This window comes from Scyliorhinus canicula, chromosome 5, assembly GCF_902713615.1.
Source record: "Scyliorhinus canicula chromosome 5, sScyCan1.1, whole genome shotgun sequence".
In the NCBI taxonomy this organism is placed as follows: Eukaryota; Metazoa; Chordata; class Chondrichthyes; order Carcharhiniformes; family Scyliorhinidae; genus Scyliorhinus; species Scyliorhinus canicula.
In genome coordinates, this window is record NC_052150.1 from 74156680 (window position 1) to 74178379 (window position 21700).

The following is a 21700-nucleotide window of genomic DNA, read 5'->3' on the forward strand; positions in this document are numbered from 1 at the left end:
AAGTTTAAATCAAAAGAAAAATGTTTGTTTACCACACCCTGAAATGCAAATGCAATGAAACACTCCCTCATGCACATAGATATATATGCACACACAAACACACACGTAAAAATGAATTCTAGAGACAAAGCCTGCTTTCAGATTATTAGCAGGAATGCAAATAGTAAATCAGGTGTTCATACTTCAGTCCTTTAAATTGCACGTGGTTCTTTGGATGAATGGATGTTGGAAACCTCTGGGTTTCCAGGCAAAGTCATAGCCAAGTTCCTGTCAAGATAATATTTTTGAAGGTGAGGACAAGTTTGCTCCTCTCTCTCGCACTCCCTGGAGTAATCGGTTGTCCAGACAGGGCTTTTGTCTTCTTGCTGGAGGAATGGTCCCTCTGTTGCCCTACTGGTTTCTAGACTGACAGTTACTCGCTGGGTCATAGAATCATTGAATCCCTACAGTGCAGAATAAGGACATTCGGCCCATCGAGTCTGCACCGGCCCTTGTAAAGAGCACCTTACTTAAGCCCACACCTCCACCCCATTCCTGGAACCCAATAACCCCACCTAACCTTTCGGACATTAAGGGGCAATTTAACATGGCCAAACCACTTAACCTGCGCATCTTTGGACTGTGGGAGGAAACCCGAGCACCCGGAGGAGACACGGGGAGAAAGTGCAAACTCCACACAGACTCCCAAGGTTGGAATTGAACCCAGGTCCCTGGGGCTGTGAGGCAGCAGTGCTAACCGCTGTGATGCAGCAGTGCTAATCACTGTACCACCATCCTGCCCCAAAGATGTCAGTTCTTGGAGCAGTTTGATCATATGTCCACATGATCAATACTTCAAATCACCCACACAACTTATTCAAAGTTAAGCTCTATTGCTACAAAGTTGGGTGCGGCCTTAATGACGGCTGTTCACGCCTTCTTGTGACCGGCTGATTTCTCTGCATCTCTCCATATTAAGTGTTAAGCTTGCAGATACTGCCTCTGAAATTAAATGAAAATGAAAATCGCTTATTGTCACAAGTAGGCTTCAAATGAAGTTACTGTGAAAAGCCCCTAGTTGCCACATTCCTGCACCTGTTCAGGGAGGCTGGTACGGGAATTGAACTGTGCTGCTGGCCTGCCTTAAAAGCCAGTCCAGTGTGCTAAGCCAGGCCTCTGGGGTGGACTGATGAGTTTTGGCAAATACCCAGGAAGTGTAAATGTACAAGTGATTTTGCATTTTGAATGCCTTTTCACAAGAGGGTCTTCCACGGACATTTACCTTTTAATGACTTAGAGCATTTTCAGACAACAGTTTTTGTCTGGGCAGTAGTCACAGATCACCTGATCTTAAGGGATCATTAAACAGTCCACATTAAGAGTCCATAATCTTGAAAGTTAGGAATATGATATCTTTACTGGACATGGCAATAATCACTAAATTAGCTCTCACACACTTACTTCATAAATGACAGTACAATCATAGTAAGTAATTGGACCAGAAAATGCATGTCAAATAGACCACAAATTACCGAGTAAACCCTATTTTGCGAAGAAAGATGTTCAGCGGAATTCTCCATTCCTGAGACAAAGGGCTGGATTCTCCGATTCTGCGGCTATGTCCGGAGGAAGCGTTGGTCTTATGACCAAAAGTTCGGCGGCACCCCCGCACCGATGCTCTGCCCGGTGGAGGGGCTCGCAGCCAACCCATGTAAAGCCTGGCATAGACAGGGTCCATCTGGTGTCCCCCACCCCCAGCCAGTGCCACAGAATGAACCCCTGTGTGCCGAGCAGTGATGACGACAACAGCACGACGCAACACCCAAGACCCCCGCCCCCTGGAGCTCGAGTCTGGGAAAGACACTGACTTTCCATCACAGCCATCTCCAACCATCCCAGTGACACTCATCTCGGTAAGACACTTTAGTGAAGGAACTCCAGGAACACTATTTGATACGCACCACACAGCTGCTCCGGTACATCAGGTAGAGGTAGGAACTCTCAAGGGGGCAGATAGTCAGAGCTGCAGACCGACCCCAAGGACAGCTGCTATGCAGACGGATTTTGGGCTTATGGAACAGACGGTCCTATCGATCGTGGAGATGCAGTCACAGAGTCAAGGACTACAAGAGAGGTTGTCGGCGAGCATCCAGCACCTGCAGGTACAGTTGGATAAGTCCAGGAGCAGGGGATGGTGCCGACAATGCATGCCACCAAGTCCAAAACCACACAGGTGGCGTTCACAGCGGAGGCCTTGTTGGAGAGGACTGCGGCTACACATCCACATGTCCAAGACCTGGGGCACTCTGCGGAGGCGCTGGCCGAGGCCCGGGACAGGGTTGTGGTCTCACAGACAGCCAAATGCCAGAGCTACCATAGCACAGTGGTTAGCACAGTTGCTTCACAGCGGCAGGATTCCAGGTTCGATTCTCGGCTTGGGTCACTGTCTGTGCGGAGTCTGCGTGATTTTCCTCGTGGTGCTCCGGTTTCTTCCCACAAATCCCGAAATACGTGCTACTCGGTAATTTGGACATTCTGAATTCTCCCTTTGTGTACCCGAACAGGCACCGGAATGTGACGAATAGGGGCTTTTCACAGTAACTTCATTTCAGTGTTAATGTAAGCCTACTTGTGACAATCAAGATTATTATTACAGTAGTCCCCCGTTATACCGCGCTCCGCAATACCGCGGTTCGTGATATACCGCGGGGGGGCTTATGGACCCCCAACTGTCAGTTGTGTCAATTTCAGCGGCCGGCTCACTTTGATCCGGAGAAGGAAGCTGCTCTCACTGAAGCAATCAGCCGGCCGCTGAAATTGACACTGCCCACTGCTCTCTCCCTCCAATCCAACTTTTAAGTTTTAATGTTTCTGATTGGAGGGAGAGAGCAGCGGGCAGTGTCAATTTCAGCGGCCGGCTGATTGTTTCAGTGAGAGCAGCTTCCCTCTCCGGATCAAAGTGAGCCGGCCGCTGAAATTGACACTGTTTTAATTGGATCCACGATGGGGGTTTTAAATTTATTTAAAAATCTATGCTAGCGCTTCCCATTGTGAGTCTACGGGGGTCTGACCTCACCCCCCACCCCCCCGCCCCCCGTAGACTCACAATGGGAAGCGCTAGCATAGATTTTAAAATAAATTTAAAACCCCCATCATGGATATCCGCGGCTCGGATACAACGCGGGTGGCTGTCTCGGACCCCAACACCCGCGTTATAAAGGGGGACTACTGTATACAATTGCAGTGGCGCTCCCGAGTGTGACCCAGTTACAGCAGGCCATGGCTGGGAACGTTGGCAAGACAAGATGCATGATCAGCATTGGAGCTGGCCAACGAGGCGCATACACAGAGGGAGGTGGCCCAGTCCCAGAGGGAGATAGCGCAGTCACTGGCTGATGTGACACAGACCCAGGTGGTGGCACAGTCACAGATGATAGCCCAATAGCATGGGCAGCACGGTAGCACAGTGATTAGCACGGTTGCTTCACAGCTCCAGGGTCCCAGGTTCGATTCCTGGCTTGGATCCTGTCTGTGTGGAGTCTGCATGTTCTCCCCTTGTGTGCGTGAGTTTCCCCTGGGTGCTCCGGTTTTCTCCCACAATCCAAAGATGTGCAGGTTAGGTAGATTGACCATGATAAATTGCTCTTCGTGTCCGAAAATGTTGGGTGGGGTTATTGGGTTATGGGGATAGGGTGGATGTGTGAGCTTCGGTAGGGTGCCCTTTCCAAGGGCCGGTGCAGACTCTATGAGCCGACTGGCCTCCTTCTGCACTGTAAATTCTATGATTCTATGGTGATAGTCCACTCCCTGTGCTACATAGCCATGAGCATGCAGACCCTGATCAAGACCAGAGCGGGCCTCCAGGACTGCCAGGTGGTGGGAGCGTCTCACGTGACAGCTCCGCTCGCACACTCGTCCCATGGACACCCATGGTGGAGGTGGCGATGGGGCCACTGTGGTTGTGCCGGAACATCGCAGCACCTTGGACTCCCCTGTCCCTCACACATCAGGTGGGCAGCATGTCACCTGGGACACCCGAGTAGCATCCAGGCCCAGAAGACTCACGCCAACGGGCACCCAGGTCGCAGGGCGGGAATCACAGCAGGCCGCCTCCACTACTGATGTACTGTCTGGAAACCCACCTAGACGTGGCGTTAGGGCCCCGAAAGGCCAGAAAGTTAGACACCAGTTAAGTTGGAATGGGTGCAGGGCACAGTTCAATTATGGGGGCTAGGGCACATATATGTACATGTTTGTGCCCATTCAACACCTGCTATCACTGTTACAATGTGCCTTGGTGCTCTGTCAGATGGGTGTGAGGGGTGGACTGATCTGGTCAGAGAGGGGGTGCTGGGGGGGGGGGGGGGAGAAAGAGAATGGGTGGATGTTGTGGGTGGGCAGGGCTCCCCACTCTCCCCACCACCCCAGGGATCCGATGCCACCGAATGATGGAATGTCAGGTTACAAGGTGGAAAGTGCTACCGTGGGTCACACGTTGATACGATGTTGAGCACCGAAGCTCATCACAGAGCGGGTTGTCATCATCATCCATCCCATGGACCAGACCAGACCTGCTGTTACTGCCAACCCATTTGGGCCTAACGCAAACATTGTGCAACATTCCGTGCCTGCCTGGGCCCCATGTCCTGCCTATCCTCACCCTCTCCTGCATCCTCTTCGTCAGACAAGTCTTGCCTTTAATCCTCCTCCAGCATGCCTCCGCTCGGCTGCGGGATGTTGTGGAGGACACAGCAGGCTGTCACGATGCAGGCAACCCTCTCAGCATCATACTGGAGGGCCACACCAAAGCGTTCCAGGCACCTGTACAGCATCTTCAGGAGGCTGAAGCACCGCTCGATTACACCCCTAGTCGATGCATGGACGTCATTGTAGCGAGTCTCGGCGTTGGACTGTGGCCTCTGGATAGGAATCATCAACCACTACCGCAGTGGATAACCACTGCCCCCCAGGAGGCAACCCCTCAGCCGGGCAGGGGAGTGGGCGGTTGCAAACATGTCAGGAATGGTAGAGTGTGCCAGGCTGAAGTCATCATGCACACTGCCCATCTGATGGTCACGTATCAGCTGCACGTCGATTGGAGCCCCTTTTTGGTTTGTGAAGAGCTGCCTGTCATCTGCAGGTGCTCTTAGGGGGACACGTATCCAGTCGATAACGCCCCAGGACTCGGGGGCATGGCAGCGATAGCAGCAAACCCTGCTGCCCAGGCATTCTGGTGGGCTTGGTCCACATTGAAATGGATGGATTGTGTTGACCAGGCATACATAAAAGATCCCGGACAGGTGCCCACTCAGCAGCTGGAAGGACCCCGTGGCGTTCAAAGTTCAGGGTGACCATCACCTTGATGGCCACCGGAGCAGGTGGCCTCCCCCATTTCCCCATGATCCCAGGTGCTCATGATCTCGCAGATGTGTCGCACTGTCTCCCTGCTCAGCCGGAGTCTTCGACGGCATGCCCGGTCCGGCAAGTCATCGAAAGATAGGTGATGTCGTCGCATGCGACGCTTCATGTGGCGCCTCCTTTGCACCTCCTCCTCCTCAGCCTGTTGGGCAGCCAGCTCTCCATCCTGAGCGGCTGCCTCCTGTGTTGCTGCTGCAAGCACCACTGCTGCAGCTTCCTTCTCCTCAAGCAGCTCCAGCTTGTACAGCCACAGGGCACTCCCCAGGACTGCGTTGACTCGGAGGAAGGCCACATTGCTGGTTGAATTCCAATATCAATATCCATTGTCTGCAGGGTGTGAAAGGCATACATGTTAGCATGCGTGTACCCCTGACTCCAACCAGGTCCAATGGGCAATGTGGTGCCCCCGGTTGGAACTGCTGACTCTGCCCCCACGTCTCCCTCTCTTTCTCCCACCCTCCCCAATCGCCGCACCCCTGGCCCCACCAGTGGCAGGTTCCATGGGGTGGGTGGGTGGGGGGGGGGGGGGGGTTCTCTGGTACTAGCACCCATCCCTGCTGCCAGGGGTACCGTCGGCTGCCGCTGCCCTTGCCAGCAGTATGCTGTGCAGTACCCATCCAGCATCCTCCTATAGGGGCTATTGTGGGTGCTGCCCTTGGGCAAGTTTCATGATTGCCCATTGGCGGTAAGGCACCGAGGGGTGATGGCACCCATACAGCCGGTGTCACTGCAGAACCAGGGGCCAAGGTGGGTGATCAGTGGGGTGCATAGAAAAATGGCTGCCTTGCAGATTGCGGCAATGGCGGTACATGCCTGAACACCGCCACAACCACATTAGGGTCACCCCAGCCACATGGCCTGTTCCACCCCCCCCAATCCAGCCAGTATCCGGCCCAACAGCCTACAATCGCGCCTCTCCGTGTCCTACTTTGTCGTTTCCCTCCCCCCCCCACCCCTTGAGGCAGCAGTGCTAACCAATAAGCCACCATACTGCCCACCCTTTAACATTTCTGACCTAAAACCTTAATGCTATTTCTCTCTCCCCAAACGTTTCCCGAGTGTTTCTGTGTTTAAAAATGACCATAATGACAGACACATCGTTTCAGTATCTCAATGATATAAGATTCTAATCTCTCAAGGAAGAGGGGGGAAATTGATCTGGACATCTTGAGAGATGTGCTTCAGCAAATCACTCGACAAGAGTTTCTTGTGGGTCAATCACAAAATGACACTGATATAGCAGCAACATAAAGCAAGCCAGGCATTCGATATGGCTGACTCAGTTTCTACAGATCACGTACGACAAATATCTACTGTATTTCACAATTTAACCCAAAAAGAGGTTCGCTTTGACTGCAGCTCCATGAGACCGTGAGTAGCAAATAACTTGCATTTGTATCGCACGAACATTCAAAGGCGCTATACAGGAACAATTTTTAATTAAAATTTAACAGAGGACAGGTGAGCAGACGCTCGGTTGCGAAGGTGGGCTTTAAAGGACCATCAAGGAGAGTAGTGAGGTACAGAGGTTGAGGGAGGGAATGCCAGACCTTTAGCGCTTTGACAAAGAGTCATCAGACTCGAAACATTAGCTCTTTTCTCTCCCTACAGATGCTGCCAGACTTGCTGAGATTTTCCAGCATTTTCCCTTTCGTGCCAGACCTTTACGGCCTGGGCAGCTGAAGGTACACCCATCAATGTTTCAGCAATGAAAAATTAAATCGGGACTGCACAGGAGGCCAGAAACCTCAGACTTGTTAGGCTGAAGGAGTCTATAGGGAATGTAACTAATTTCACATTCTACTTTCACATTCTACTTTATACACCTTTGATTAATGGTCTTTACTTGACATGGCATTTCCATGGAGCCAGCATTTCTGGCACCATTACATGCCGCATGTGATTAACTTCACCTATACTTACGTTACAACTCTCAATCTTGTTACAACCAGAGATATAATTGGTTCATAATCAAATATTCAACCAGCTTTTTGATTTAAGTCAACTACAACATGCGTTCTGACTCAATCCATTTCAAACAGTTGTTCCCCATTGCAGGGAGAGGAGACACGAGAATCCATTAGTCTTGTTTGAAGCAAGTTTTCGTTTAAAACACATCATCACAATCCAGTTGCATAATTTACTTGTACATCCACTCCTCCCAGATAACTGCGTAGAATGAGTTCAGGTTGACCATTAATATCTTACCCATTTGACAAAAAAGGTAACACTATGGTTGGGAAGTGGGGCGAAGGTAGAATAATTCCCTCTCTAAAGGACAAAATGGATGGACACGCACATACCACAGTAAAACTACAGAAATTTGTAACTGCAATAATTGCATTGCATAAACTTCACTGTTAGGCAAGTGGAACAAGCATAATTTAAAACTCATTCAACAGCCAAGCAAACATTTTTGGATTTATTAAATCTAGAAAGTCAACCACTGATCATTAAATTGCCAATTTACCATCACCAGCACACTGCAGTTGTAAACATAAACCAAACTCCAACCTATTTTTGATTAATAGATATTATCAAATAATAGACATTAGAACATAGAACATTACAGTGCAGTATGGGCCCTTCGGCCCTCGATGTTGCGCCGACCTGTGAAACCATCTGAAGCCTATCTGGCCTACACTATTCCATTTTCATCCATATATCTATCCAGTGACCACTTAAATGCCCTTAAAGTTGGCGAGTCTACTACTGTTGCAGGCAGGGCGTTCCACACCCCTACTACTCTCCGAGTAAAGAAACTGCCTCTGACATCTGTCCTATATCTACCACCCCTCAATTTAATGCTATGCCCCCATGTGTTGGTCATCACCATCCGAGGAAAAAGATTCTCACTGTTCAACCTATCTAACCCTCTGACTATCTTATATGTCTCTATTAAGTCACCTCTCAGCCTTCTCCTCTCTAACGAAAACAACCTCAAGTCCCTGAGCCTTTCCTCGTAAGACCTTCCCTCCATACCAGGCAACATCCTAGTAAATCTCCTCTGAACCCTTTCCAAAGCTTCCACATCCTTCCTATAATGTGGTGACCAGAACTGCACACAGTACTCCAGGAGCGGCCGCACCCAAGTTATGTACAGCTGCAGCATGACCTTGTGGTTCCGAAATGAAAAATTATTAAGACAATATTGTTACAGCATGTAATGTTTCAGCTGCCACAGTTTCATTTAGAGAAAGCAAATGCAATTAGAAAAAATGGGACAAAATTACCCAAGGTAAATAATTTCCTTTACTTCAAATAGACGGCAATTTGGACATTTATTCTTTCTGTCGAAAGGAACAGCTGGCATTTTAACAGTTGACTTGTCAGTTTCACAGCTGCCCATGCACCTGCCAACAGCTCCAGACAATATGCAAAAATGTTCTTCAGTGTCACCGCTGATCGGTTTTGCTTCAAAGCTCCTACTGGGAATAGTGGGGCGCATAATCATCAACTGAACCCTAAATAACACTTTCAGATGGCAATGCAGCAACAATTAGAACTCCCATGTCTGGAACAAAATTTTAAATATTTGTATCATCATCTGATCCATGCTTCTATTTATAAAAGTTGACAGTTTATGGATCTTGCACATCTCAGCTGCCTATATTTACAAAATGCTTCATCTCTTCCATGCTTTTCAATGTTTCCTCCAATTTTTTCCTCGTCCTGTCTGCCAACCAACTCTTGTCAACTCAACCAATCTCCCTACACTGGTCCGTGTCTATTTTACCCCACCTCACCCATAAATTGTAAAGTAGAAAGTTTTATTCAACCAATTATCATCCCCTTGTCTCATCAACATCTCTTTTGTCATTTAATCTCTCCCGTCTTCCACCCAGTCAGACTATTATTCTATCCTCTTCTCACCACTGTCCCTGTACTCGTTTGAAACCAGACATATGGGGCGGGATTCTCCAACTCCCCGCCGGGTCGGAGAATCCCCGGGGGAGCGGCGTGAATTCCGCCCCGCCGCCAGCTGCCAAATTCTCTGGCCTGTGCCGTGGGGGCACTCTCCCTCCACGCCGGCCTCTGTAGGACTCTGCCATGGCCAGTGCAGAGAAGAAACCCCCTGCACATGCGCAAGAACACGCCGGTGGTTCTGGGTCGGCGCTGGTTGGCATGGCGCCAACCCCTCCGCCGCCAGCCTAGCTCCTGGAAGTGCGAAGGATTCCACAACTTCCAGTAGGCCCGATGCCGGAGTGGTTCGCACCGTTCTTGGCTGGCGCCAGCGTCAGGCCAACCCGCCAATTGCAGGAGAATCCGGCACATAAATTCTAACTTTTCCCAGTTCTGAGGAAAGGTCACCAATTTTAAAAGTTCACTGTCTTGTTCTCTCCACAGATGGTGCGAGATCTGATACTTCCAACATTTTCTGTTAAAGCTTCAGCTCAGTTTGCTAAGGGGAGAAAATTGTCAGGTTATGTACCTGCCTTTTCCGCCTTTATTATCTAGTTGCGCTGAGTTGGCGGTGATCTTGAACTGCCACAGTCACAGTGGCAATATTATTGTAACAATTATACTTGCAATCAAGTGTCTTGCGAGGTCACTTCAGCAAGCATCAAAAATCTATCATATCGTAAACTAGATCCATATGTAAGGTACCAATAGCAGATTCCGTTCCTTGAAGAGCACGAGTGAATTAATTGCTTTTGCAACAATCTGGCACATTAATCTGGTGTATTACCAGATTTACTGAATGTAACCTCAACCTGTCATGTTGGGATTTGTACTCTTTAAGATCTGCAGTACTAGTTCCAATACCATGCTCACTATATTACTGTACCTTTGACATATGTGAGTGAGAAGAGAGAATTGTTTGGTTTAATAAAGCCAGTGTGTTGCCAATCACATACATTTAAAATATACCCCCTCATTAATCCAGGAATAATGCCTTTGCATACCAGCTTCAAATCTGCTACAACAATGGGCTGCAACGCAACAGTGAAAGCATTAATGGCTGCTTCGCATATGGTTTTGTTCAACTTCAACAATTTTTTCACCAGCAGGAATTTTCTAAATGCAGCTCCCAGTATGGGAAAAATACCATAATTAGAAACCCCAATGCAGTACTCTGGAGTATATATTTATGATGCAGAAGGAAGTGAGGAGAAAAGGTCATCCTTTTAACTCTGTTGCAAGTCTGCTTCCATGTGTGAAGTCTCCTACTGTCTCCTGTCAGATAAAATAAACTCAATTCAAAAGCTACTGTAGAATCCTAATGCCAGGAAGCGAGGTGGATGGAGGGGAAGTTTATTTAAAGACCAAGGTTTCACTTCAACAGAACTATGTAACTTGTACTTGTAGACTGCAACCAATAAATAACAGAATGACAGTACTCTCTGCCTCCAAACAGGTTAATTCCACTAATGCTTCAATATAGTATAATCATTGGATTTAATCATTAGGACATGAAGAGAATCAGGTGAACTTCAAAAATTTTTTTTAAAGATGTGCTCTTAATTTTGATTAAGACAGTGATACAACCACCAAGTTGGACAATATCTAATCATGTCATTTGGTATTAAACAATGGTTAGTTATTACAGTTGTCATAAATGGGGCATTTTTAATCAAAATTACACTGCTGCATTCAGAGCTTGAGACACTTAAATTAACACAATAGATATTGACTAATGCACAGATACTGACTGGTGCACAGAAACAGTTGACAAAATAAGTGGATTGGATTGTCAAGTTAATCAAGTTCTCTTTCATTTATTACACTGACAACATTCCGTCAATCATACTGAAGACACATTTTCCAAAACTTGCCACACCTCTAGCTAAGCTGTTCTAGTACAGCTACAACACACCTGTTTACCCGCAATGTGGAAAATTGCCCAGGTATGCAACGTCCACAAGAAGCATGACAAATCCAATCTGGTCAATTACCACATTAGTCTACTCTCAATCATCACAAAAGTGACAGAAGAGGTCTTGACTGTACCATCAAGATGCACTTAATCAGTAATAACCTACTCACCGGCACCCAGTTCGGGTTCTGAGAGGGCACACAGCTCCTGACCTCAATTTGGACGAAAGAGATGAACTCAGGATGTGCAGGGTAGGTGGATTGGCTAGGCTAAATTGTCCCTTAATTGGAAAATGAATTGGGTACTCTAAATTTATATATTAAAAAAAAAGAGATGAACTCAAAAGGTGAGGGACAGCATCTGCCCTCGGCATCAAGGCAACATTTGACCAAGTATGGCATCCAGGAAACCCAGCAAAATTGGAGTCAATGGGAATCGGAGGAAATCTCTCCACTGGCTGGAGTCACACCTAGCACAAAAGAAGATGGTTATGGTGATTGATGGTCAACCATCCCAGTCCCAGGGCATCATTGCAAGGAGTTCCTCAGGGTGGTGCACTATGGCCAACTATCATCTTCAGTTGATCTTTCTTCTATCATAAGGTCAAAAATGGGGGTCATCGCTAATGATTAGCTCAGCACTATTCACGACTTCTATGACACTGAAACAGTCCGAGTCCATATGCAGAAAGACCTGGACAATATTCAAGCTTAAGCTAACAAATAGCAAGTAATATCTGCACTACACATGTGCCGGGCAATGACCATCAAGAACTGAAACTGGACCAGCCACATGAATACTTTGCCGACAAGAGTGTTCACAGGCTGGGAATTCTGCAGTGAGTATCTCACTTCCTGACTCCCAAAATCTGTCCACCATCAATAAGGCACAAGTCACGTGTGTGCCGGAATATTCGCCACTTGCAGCTCCAACACTCAAGAAGCTTTGACATCTTCCAGGAAACAGCCTGCTTGACTGGCACTCCGACGCATTGCGGCAGCAAGATGTACCATCTACAAACACTTCAGCAACTCACCAAGACCCCTTTGATGTTACCTTCCAAATTTGTGACCTCTACCACCTAGAAGGACAAGGAATGCAGACATAGGGAACACCACCACCTGAATGTTCCTCTCCAAGCCACACACCATCATAACGTGGAAATATATTGCCTTTCCTTCACTGTCACTAATCACAATCCTGGAATTCCCTCCCTAACAACATTGTGGGTGTTCTACATCACATGGCCGGTGGCAGCTCAAGGTAGTTCAGATGACCTTAGAGGGCAATTAAGAATGTGCAATCAATATTGACTCAGCATCCCATAACAAATTAATTATTAAAATTTACATTAGCCATCAAAAAAATGCAACTGGTCAATCAATACAAAACGCCATCAAAAAGACAACTAGCATTACAATTCCATTCTGTAAAATATAATGCACATATGTCCTGCATATACATTTGGAGAAGAAAGAAACTCAGCTATCCTTCATTAGCCAACATTGCATTAAAAGGATTTGTTTTTTCCTCTTTTTTCCCCTGCAACTCCCAGTGACTGACAGTGATTTCCTCCTTTTGAGTTAAATATTCAATGTAGCCGTGGATAAAAATACACTCTCCCTGTTCAGAAATAAAACCAAATCTGTGTCATGTAAACAGTGTCTGCATGGAGTAGTTTATTGAAATAAAAATGTTCTTAAAACCATATAACGAAAGAAGCGTAGCTGAATACATTTATAGGCACAGCCCACTAATGTAAATTAAACAGAGCACCTAGTTACTTTTTTGGACTTAAATGTAACCTTTCCCATGCTCCCACAGAACTAACTGCTTGTTAAAATTTTGGTTAACCTTCAAATTTTTCAAGCAGAACTTGCTTTTTACACTCAAAGGACAATGCTGAGCTTGTAGCACAACTCTGGTCTGCTGGCCCTCAATCACTCTCGCCACTCTCAGGTATCAAGTTCTAACCAATGCATAAAATATGCCCAAGATGTTGTAGATCTATGAAATCAGTCATTATCCTACTCTGTAAATTTAAATGCATTTCAATTTAATTAGACCACTTCCTCCTTGAGCCGTACGGCATTATGAAATGATTAGCCAGGAAATATGGCTAACTAAGACAAAATGTTCACATAAACATCCTGATGGATACAATTGTAATGTCATTTACCTTGTGTAATAATTGTATACGGCTGTTGCTAAGCACATCAGTCTTGAGGTTAGCTTAAAATTACAGCTGAAAGAAAGTGTCTTCAGTCAGGCTTTCATTTCTTGTTGGCAGAGGATTGAATAGCACACCTAGTTGTGCATTACTTTTGAGTGGCCTCATGAGCTATGCCGAGAGAATGTTGTGGATCAAAGATCACGTCAGTTAGAGCAAAGTGGACAATTTCAGCAAGAGGTCAAGCAAAGAAAATAGAATTTTCATGCACTGAAAAAAGGACAAACTCTTCCAAGTTACCACAAAGATTTTCCCATTCTTAAAGAAGTTTATAGTGTGGGCTGGTGCATCTGCATTGGTTATATTATAATCATTTAATATGCAGTTAATTCATACCACAAGCTCACTACATATATAATTTTTTTGTTGGTATAAGCTGATTTTGTACTGTAACAATCTCTTATTTCTGACTACGATAGATAATACTCCCTGGATGAAATATAAAGTCACCATGAAATTGGTGTGCATCATCTAGCAACCAATGTTCGCAATGGCATCACAAAGATATAGGCGGTAACCCACGTGTCAAAGGAAAATGTAGAAATGCAAAAATTAGGAAGGATGCAGCTTTTTTGTTTTTGAAGTGTCATGTTTCAAAAGATTTATCCTTTTCAGTTAAACTTCCTGGTTACCTTTGTAAACTATTATTCAGGTAATTGTCCATTTAGGTTACCTCTGAATGTATATTTCACACGTCAATTACTAATCTGTTATTTCCTCAACTTTAATTATTTTCTCTCTGTTAAATATCAATATTAAAATAAGTTTTTCCTTCCCAGTGAACCCAAGATAGGGAAGGGCAGAGCTGGACGGCCTTCCACTTAAAATAGCCCAAAACAAATTCCGCTACCTGGGGATCCACGTTGCCCACAACTGCACTCGGATCCACAAGTGGAATCTGACAAGTCGACGAAGGAAGTTAAAAAGGACCTACAGAGATGGGATGCAGTCCCTCTTTCCCTTGCGGGAGGGTGCAGCCGATCAACATGAACATACTGCCCAGGTTCCTCTTCCTGTTCATATCCATACCGATCTGCATCCCCAAGGCCTTCGTCCAAACAAACGACAAAATGATTATGGCTTTTGTGTGAGGGAGAGAGAGAGAGAGTGGGGGGGTTCCACCATGGCCCCCATCTGTGGTAACCACAGGGTTCCACCAGCCATGCTCGACACGCGACAGGACAGGGGTGGGAGACATTGACAGTTCTGGACTTTTACACAGGGGACACCAATGACCCTAGAAGAGCTAACGGAGAGACTGGAATTACTGGACGGACATGAACTCCAGCATTTGCAAAACAGAAACCTTCTCCGTAAGAAGACAAGATACCCTAGGGCCCCGAGAGACACAATGTTGGAGGAGTTACTGGACGCGGACAGAATGGGAAAAATTAACTGCAGGGACATATACGGGCAACTTTTAGAAAGGACACATTCCCCACTGGATGGAACAAGGGGAGGAAGAATTAGGAACGGAAGAAGGGTGGGGACTCTGGAGTGAAGCACTGAACAGGGCCAACTCCACCTCCTCCTGTGCAAGGTTAAGCCTTATGCAGCTAAAAGTGATGAACAGCAGACCTGACAAGAACCCAAATGAGTAGGTTCTGCCCGGAGGTGGAGGACAAATATGAATGGTGCCAGGGAGGCCCGGCCAACCACGTCCACATGTTTTGGGTATGCACCAGACTTGTCAGGTTCTGGGCAGCCTTCTTTGAGGCAATATCCAAGGTTATGGGGGTGCTGGTGGAGTCGTGCCCGAGAGTGGCAGTCTTCGGGGTAGTGGATCAGCCAGAACTTCATATGGGAAAGAGGACGGACACCTTGCCTTTGCTTCCCTAATCTCCTGCTGGAGAATCCTGCTTGGCTGGCGATCAGCAATACCACTCACAACTGCAAACTGGCTGGCAGACTCATCAGCATTTCTCCATCTGGAGAAGATCAAGTATACCATCCGAGGGTTGGAAGATGGCTTCCACAAAGCGTGGGGACCATTCATCAGCCTGTTCCAAGATCTGTTTGAAGCCAATAAAACGGGGGATGGGGGGGGCAATAGGGAGGAGAAACTGGGCGAAACACCAAGGGGGAGCCCAGAGATAGACCAAAACAGGGATCAGAGGGCCCAACACAAAGCCACAAGAAAAAGACAAACACCAAACAAACCACCTGCAGTGAAAGAAAGGGCCTAGGATAAGACCCGGAAAAAGCAGAAGAGAAGTAGTAGAGGAAGGAGAAGGCAAAGGGGGGGCACTGAAAAGGTACACCAGGTAAACTGCTACCGTTTCATCCATTTTTTCTTTTTTTCTGTGTGTACAGTGCAAAAATGCAAACTTTAATAAAATATTTTTTTAAAAACAGGTTTTTCCCCCGAAAACCTTGGCTCCTTCACCTTAGTCATCATTTCTATTGCTTTTCTCCACACTCTAGTAAATATATCCCTTTGAAGGCACTAGCCCAGAGTGTACACATAACCTGACCAATCAGGGCATTATCAAGTCTTAGCATGACCTCTACTATACAGTAAGTCACATGGTTGGTTATGTACCATATTATTTTTAACTGTTGCTCCAAACAAATTTGTTGTCAATCCAGATGGTGAAGATGGGATACAAAAATGGCAATTAAAAAAAAAATAGCAAAATAAGTAATGTTATAGGCAGTATAACTTAATCTCATAATTTCAACACGCAAGCCTGAAGGGGGAAGTACAAATGTTGAAGATCCAAGATTGGTGTTACATTCTAGGGAAGTCTAGAGTAAATGTAGATAGTGACGTTAAAATGTTGCATTTTGCTTAACTTTTTATACTTCACAATTGATAAAAGTAAAACAAAGGGAAAACAAAGTGGCACTTAGATTTCACCAAACTAACCGAGCGTCACTTTCCTAAGTGTTTCCTCAATTGTTAACCTTCCATACGAACGTTTCCATCCTTCAACATACCCTCTCCTACTCTTTTCCCCATTTCACACACAATGCAAATGGAACTTATTTTCTTCCCATCCACTTCACAATTTCACACTTTTACCATTCTACTTCATTTAAGAGGTATATATTGCCCTACCTTCGCACTGCATGCTGGCACTCTCTTTAGATATCAATAAAATATTTGAATGTGACTGCATTTCTCATCCTCTGCATTATTTAAACTTTGGATGCAAAAGCCCATAGTTTGGTCCAGGCTGTATTTAGCAACGGGGGAAGGAAAAGGAGGTGTCACTGTTTTCCACAGGCTCAACAAACAATTCATCAATTTTGCTACCACTTTTCACCCCTCTCTCACCTTCACATGGTCCATCTGCAATACTTCCCCCTTCCCTTCCTTGACTTCTCCACCTCCATTTCAGAGTTTAGGCTGCCTACTGATATTCATTACAATTTCACCGGCTCCCATGTCTACCTCTCCTCACCTCGTCACACCCTGCTCCATGCAAGGTCTCCATTCTCTCACTTTCTCCATCAGCCATGTTTCCGACACAATTTCCTTTTTCTTCAGCCTAGGATTCTCTGGTTGACAGGTCCCTCAAACATATCCGACCCATTTGCCCACACTTCTGCCCTCACCTCTTCTCCTCCTTCCAGAACCACAAAATGGTACTCCTGGTCTTCGCTTTCCATCCCACCACGCTCCATATTCCAAGGATTATCCTCCGCCATTTCCACCAGCATGATGTCTTCACGAAACATGTTCTATTCCCCTCCCATGTCAGCATTCCACAGAAACCGCTCCCCTGACGACACCCTGGCTCACTCCTCCATAACCTCACTCACTTCCCACACAACTGCAGGAGCCACACAAAACCAGCCCCATTACCTCGTCACTCCTCACTGCCCAAGGCCCCAAACACGCTTTCCAGGTGAAGCAGTGATTTCCTTGTACTTCTTTCAATTTAGCATACTTTATCCACCGCTCACATACACAGTCTGAGGGACCGCTTTGCAGAACACCTTCGCTCAAGTCCACAAGCATGATCCTAGCTTTCTGATCGCTTGCCATTTCAATTCACCATCTTAGTCCCATGCTCACATATCTGTCCTCAGCTTGATATAACATTCTAATGAAGCAAGCTGGGGAAACAGCATCTCATCTTCCAATGAGGCAGTTTATAGCATTCTGGACTCAAAATCAAGTTCAGCAACTTCAGCTCATGCACTCTGTCCTCCAATTAAAACTTTCCCCAACCCCACATTCCAATCTGTAACAAACATTTTTGTTTTAGATTCCAGTATCCTCAGTAATTTGCTTTCATTCCAATCTGTACCTTGTTCACATTTTTGCTTCCAGACACCAGTGATCTTTATTATGCTATTAGCACATTCTGCTATTTTACTTTCAGCCAGTGCTAACCTTTATTCTGTTATTCCCACCTACTCTTGGACCAATTGTTTGTTTCTTTAATATTACCACTCCCTTTGCCTTTGGTTCCACGTCATCTTCATCATTTAATCTCCCCTGCCCTCTTTTGCTCCCCCTGTCCCTCCCCGCCTTGTTCAAAAGCATAAAACCCATCACATTACCGCCTCTCTTCAATTCTAAAGGAGTCACATTAGATCCGAAACAGTAACTCTGTTTCTAACGCCACAGATGCGGCCAGACCTGCCGGGTTTTTCCAGCACTGTTTTTATTCGAGAACAGTACTCAACGTTTTTCTGAAAGCATTGCCATTTTGCAAGCAGCCTGGGCCCTTTCATGTTAAAATCCCAACCTCTCTTTACCAAAACCCTCAGGTAGTATCCTTCATGAATCGGTTAATTGCCCGAGACCAGAAAAGACAGTGACTGGAAATCCTATCCTGCCCCAGGCATGCAACACGTCATTTGTTTTGTTATTTGGGAGGGGAGGTGGGTGGGGTAATGGTGAAAAGTCAAGGCCAGAATTTGCACGCTCCATCAAGTCTCAATTTTTAAACATCACCTCAGCTGCAAAATAAATTATGTGACGGATTATTGTGGCTCACAAAAAAACTATGGCTTCATCCACATTGCTGACAAACGAAGAGAAAGCACGGATTACCTACTGTATAACTCAGGCCAAAAACTTGGTTCATGCATTAGTCAGAATTCTGGAATTTGGAACGTTGTCTCCTTCCCAATTTGATCTTTAATTGAATAAAAATTGAAAACAAAATTAAAATTAATAGATTTAAATGTTATTTCGAACTTAAACTGGAAAAAAACTGTCGATACATTTTCAATTATTTCACAGTAGTAACCACAGATTCATTCACTCCTTTTGTTTCACGAAACAAAGCTCTCAATAACCCAAATGTTTTTTTTTCCCCCCAAACGTTCTGATGATAGTTCAGATTTTATCCAGCGAGCTGGCTGAGACATACAGACTAGAAGGTGCCAGAGTCAGGCCTTGATGTCTGCCAAGTAAATAAAAAAACAACCAGGATAGAAGTCGGTTTGCTACATTTGGCCTCAAACACATTTACCGGTGCAAGGGATGGAGAAAAAAAAAGGATTTCTGCTCCGGATCACTGTGCAATGACAATAACTTCCTGCCGGATACGTGTGTGTGCAGATCCTGCTGCAACGTGAATTACCCTCGTCTTCCTGAAAACGACATCGAAATATCAGCAAGTAGGCTGGTCTACCATTAGCCACTTGCAAGAAAGAGGAATCATCATACCCGTTGGGCCAGACTTTCAGAGTCTTTCTGACTCTGTGAATCTTTAAAAATGAAAGGCAGGAGGTACCTGGATGCAGATGTCCCACCCACTATTTTCAATATATCCAATTTTAGCCAGCAGAGGGATGGGGGTAGGACATGGAATCGCACCAAGCAGGGAACCCAGACTCAGCAGAGTGGTTTGATCTTAGTGCTGAGATCTAATAGATTACATTTTGGCTGGTCCAGAGGCTTAAATTTGCCGTGTGAGAGTCACAAAATGACAGACATAAATGCTCCAAAGGACAGATAAAGTCTGTTTGAGTATTATGTTCAGATGTTTAAAATCCCCTGTTTGTTAAACTTGGGGGAAAAAAACAGGCTTAATCTGTCAGTGAGAGTTAAAATATTGCCCACTGGATGGCTTTTATTGACAGGTCATCTGGTATAGGTCAGAAATGTTTTTACATCGGGTCGTGCACTTTCAGAGTCCTTTGTTGACATTTCCCAAGGGCCAGATAATTATGAATGTTTGACGGAATTTCAAAAATACAATTATCTTAGGAGGCAGATTTTGAGTTTATAATTATAATAACATTTCAAATAGACTATTAAAGTATTAGCTATCTTTGATGTTAAGGCTGAATAGAAATCTGTTCATTTGAAGAGATTCAACATTTCAGGGGATTTAAAAGTTCTAGCGGTTTCATGAATGGAAGCTTTCTTCACTATTAAGAATGTATGAGTGAAAGCATTAAACAATAACTTCAACAATCTAATCTCCACATGGCTCCTGAGGTCTGCCAATGGAAGATATTGGGTTAGTGACTATGGAAGAGGCAGCATGGGAGTATGAGCAGGCATGAAGGGTGTGGGAGGGGGGGTTGTCATGGAGGCACCATTGGGACAGTGCAGTTTGAAGAAGTGTCAGGAATGAGGGCTGGAGGGCCCAACAGCTTCTAATACAAGTTCCAGTGAACTGATATGGGCCTTCTAACCAGCCCATATTGACATTTACCCACTCCTGTGGCAGATGAAGATTGGTTTCTGGAGTCAGAGAGCGCGACATAATCCTGCAGCTCCACCCCCCCCCCCCCCTCCCCCACCACCCACCTTCCTGGAGCAAAAGAGGACTACAGGCTCATTTAACCTAGGTGGGTCTGTCAAGTTGGGAAATCTCCCGACCCGTGCTTTCTTCCTTAGTGATGAAAATACAGACTTAGTCAAAATCTTTTAAATGACTACACAAGCTTTGTCAACCCTTGCTTCTCTAAACAAAAAGAAAATTACGTTATTTGGTGTTGCAAGATGATTTAGCAAGAAACATTTTTCACTTAAAAGAATTTCTTACAATGAATGCAATGTTGACTTTTTCCTTGCTTAATCTACATACTGCTAAATTAAACAAACTTACTAGCACACTATATGAACATAATGGAGTTTCCAAAAAAAAGTAGACATCCTTACTTTAGGATTGGAGACAAATGCAAAAGCCAGAAAACTCTCAACCCAAGGAAAGAAAAATAGCAAACTATTATATAAAAGAAAAAGCCTCTGCTTGATTATTCCATTTTCATAAAAAAGGTATGACTTTGTAACAGCTTATCAGGAATAACTGAACATCTATCTGTCACAACAATGGCAGAAAAAAAAAACAAATCAGTAAAATCTCTCAACGAGAATACCACTTTTTTCTTAAGAACCTACAAGTAATGTTATGGCAAAGATGGAAAGTTAACAAAAGCACAAATTAACACAATGGCAAGCTACCTGCAAGTTCCACTTTGAGCCGCTGTAGCATTCAAGTGCCATGTGCGGTTCTTGAATAATACACTTGCCATTTAGATGTCAGTAATAGAACTTGTATGAGTATGAGGAAAAACAAAGTGATATGGATGTATAAATATCAACTTGAGAGGTGGTGTGGTCCCTGGCCTCTGGAAACAAATGGCAGAGCGTAATAAACACATATATGCCAGTGCTGCAATTTTTCTCGCATGGGACGTGGATGGTCTTTTGACATTTGACAAGCTTTTCTTTCGACATTTTTCACATCCTGGGCCTGAGCAGACCGTCCCACTGTCAGGGAACCATTTATGGCCGGGAACAAAACAACAAATGCTGCTCTTGAACTGGACACGTGCAATTTTTGCCCATGCAGTTGTTCCAGTGTGGTTGCTGAGGCTCGATATCTGCCCTCCCTTATGAATGGAGCAAATCAGGAACAATGTCAACCCCAATTTTCTCTTCATTTTAGCCTGAAAACAAGTGTTTAGATATATTATCAGACATTTTGCTCAGAAGGAGAACTATCTTACTTAAGTCGATGCTGTAAAACATGTCCGCTTCAGGGCTATTTTCACCTGAAGGTTCAGACCGTAAAATTCAAAACAAAAGACACAGGGCGAGATTCTCCGCAAATGCGGAGAATCGTAAAGGCTGCCGTGGGACAGGCCGTGACCCACGGCAGCCTTCACGCCCACTTCCGGGGACGATTTTCCCCCCTGGGCGGGGCTAGGAGCGCAGCCCTGTGCGTCATGGCGGCGCGGCCTTGAAGGCGGTCGTCAAGGCCGCATGCCTAGCGTCAGCCCGGCTGACGCGGCCGATGACGTCACCCGCGCATGCGCAGTTGCCGTCTTTTCCC

General features: G+C 45.6%; 1 protein-coding gene across 13 annotated transcripts in view; it reads right to left on the reverse strand.

Annotated features, from left to right (window-relative positions):
- The window catches only part of osbpl3b (oxysterol binding protein-like 3b), a 200419-nt gene that overhangs the window by 157511 nt on the left and 21208 nt on the right, over positions 1-21700 (reverse strand). For 8 of the 13 annotated variants that reach the window (XM_038797228.1, XM_038797227.1, XM_038797232.1 and 5 more), the window contains exon 2: positions 18461-18541. The exons of 2 other annotated variants lie outside the window; for them this stretch is intronic. The gene's annotated coding sequence lies outside the window, so the exon portion shown is untranslated. Of the gene's footprint in view, positions 1-18456; positions 18542-21700 lie in introns of all 13 variants that reach the window. 3 more of the 13 variants (XM_038797230.1, XM_038797220.1, XM_038797225.1) reach the window with 1 other exon arrangement.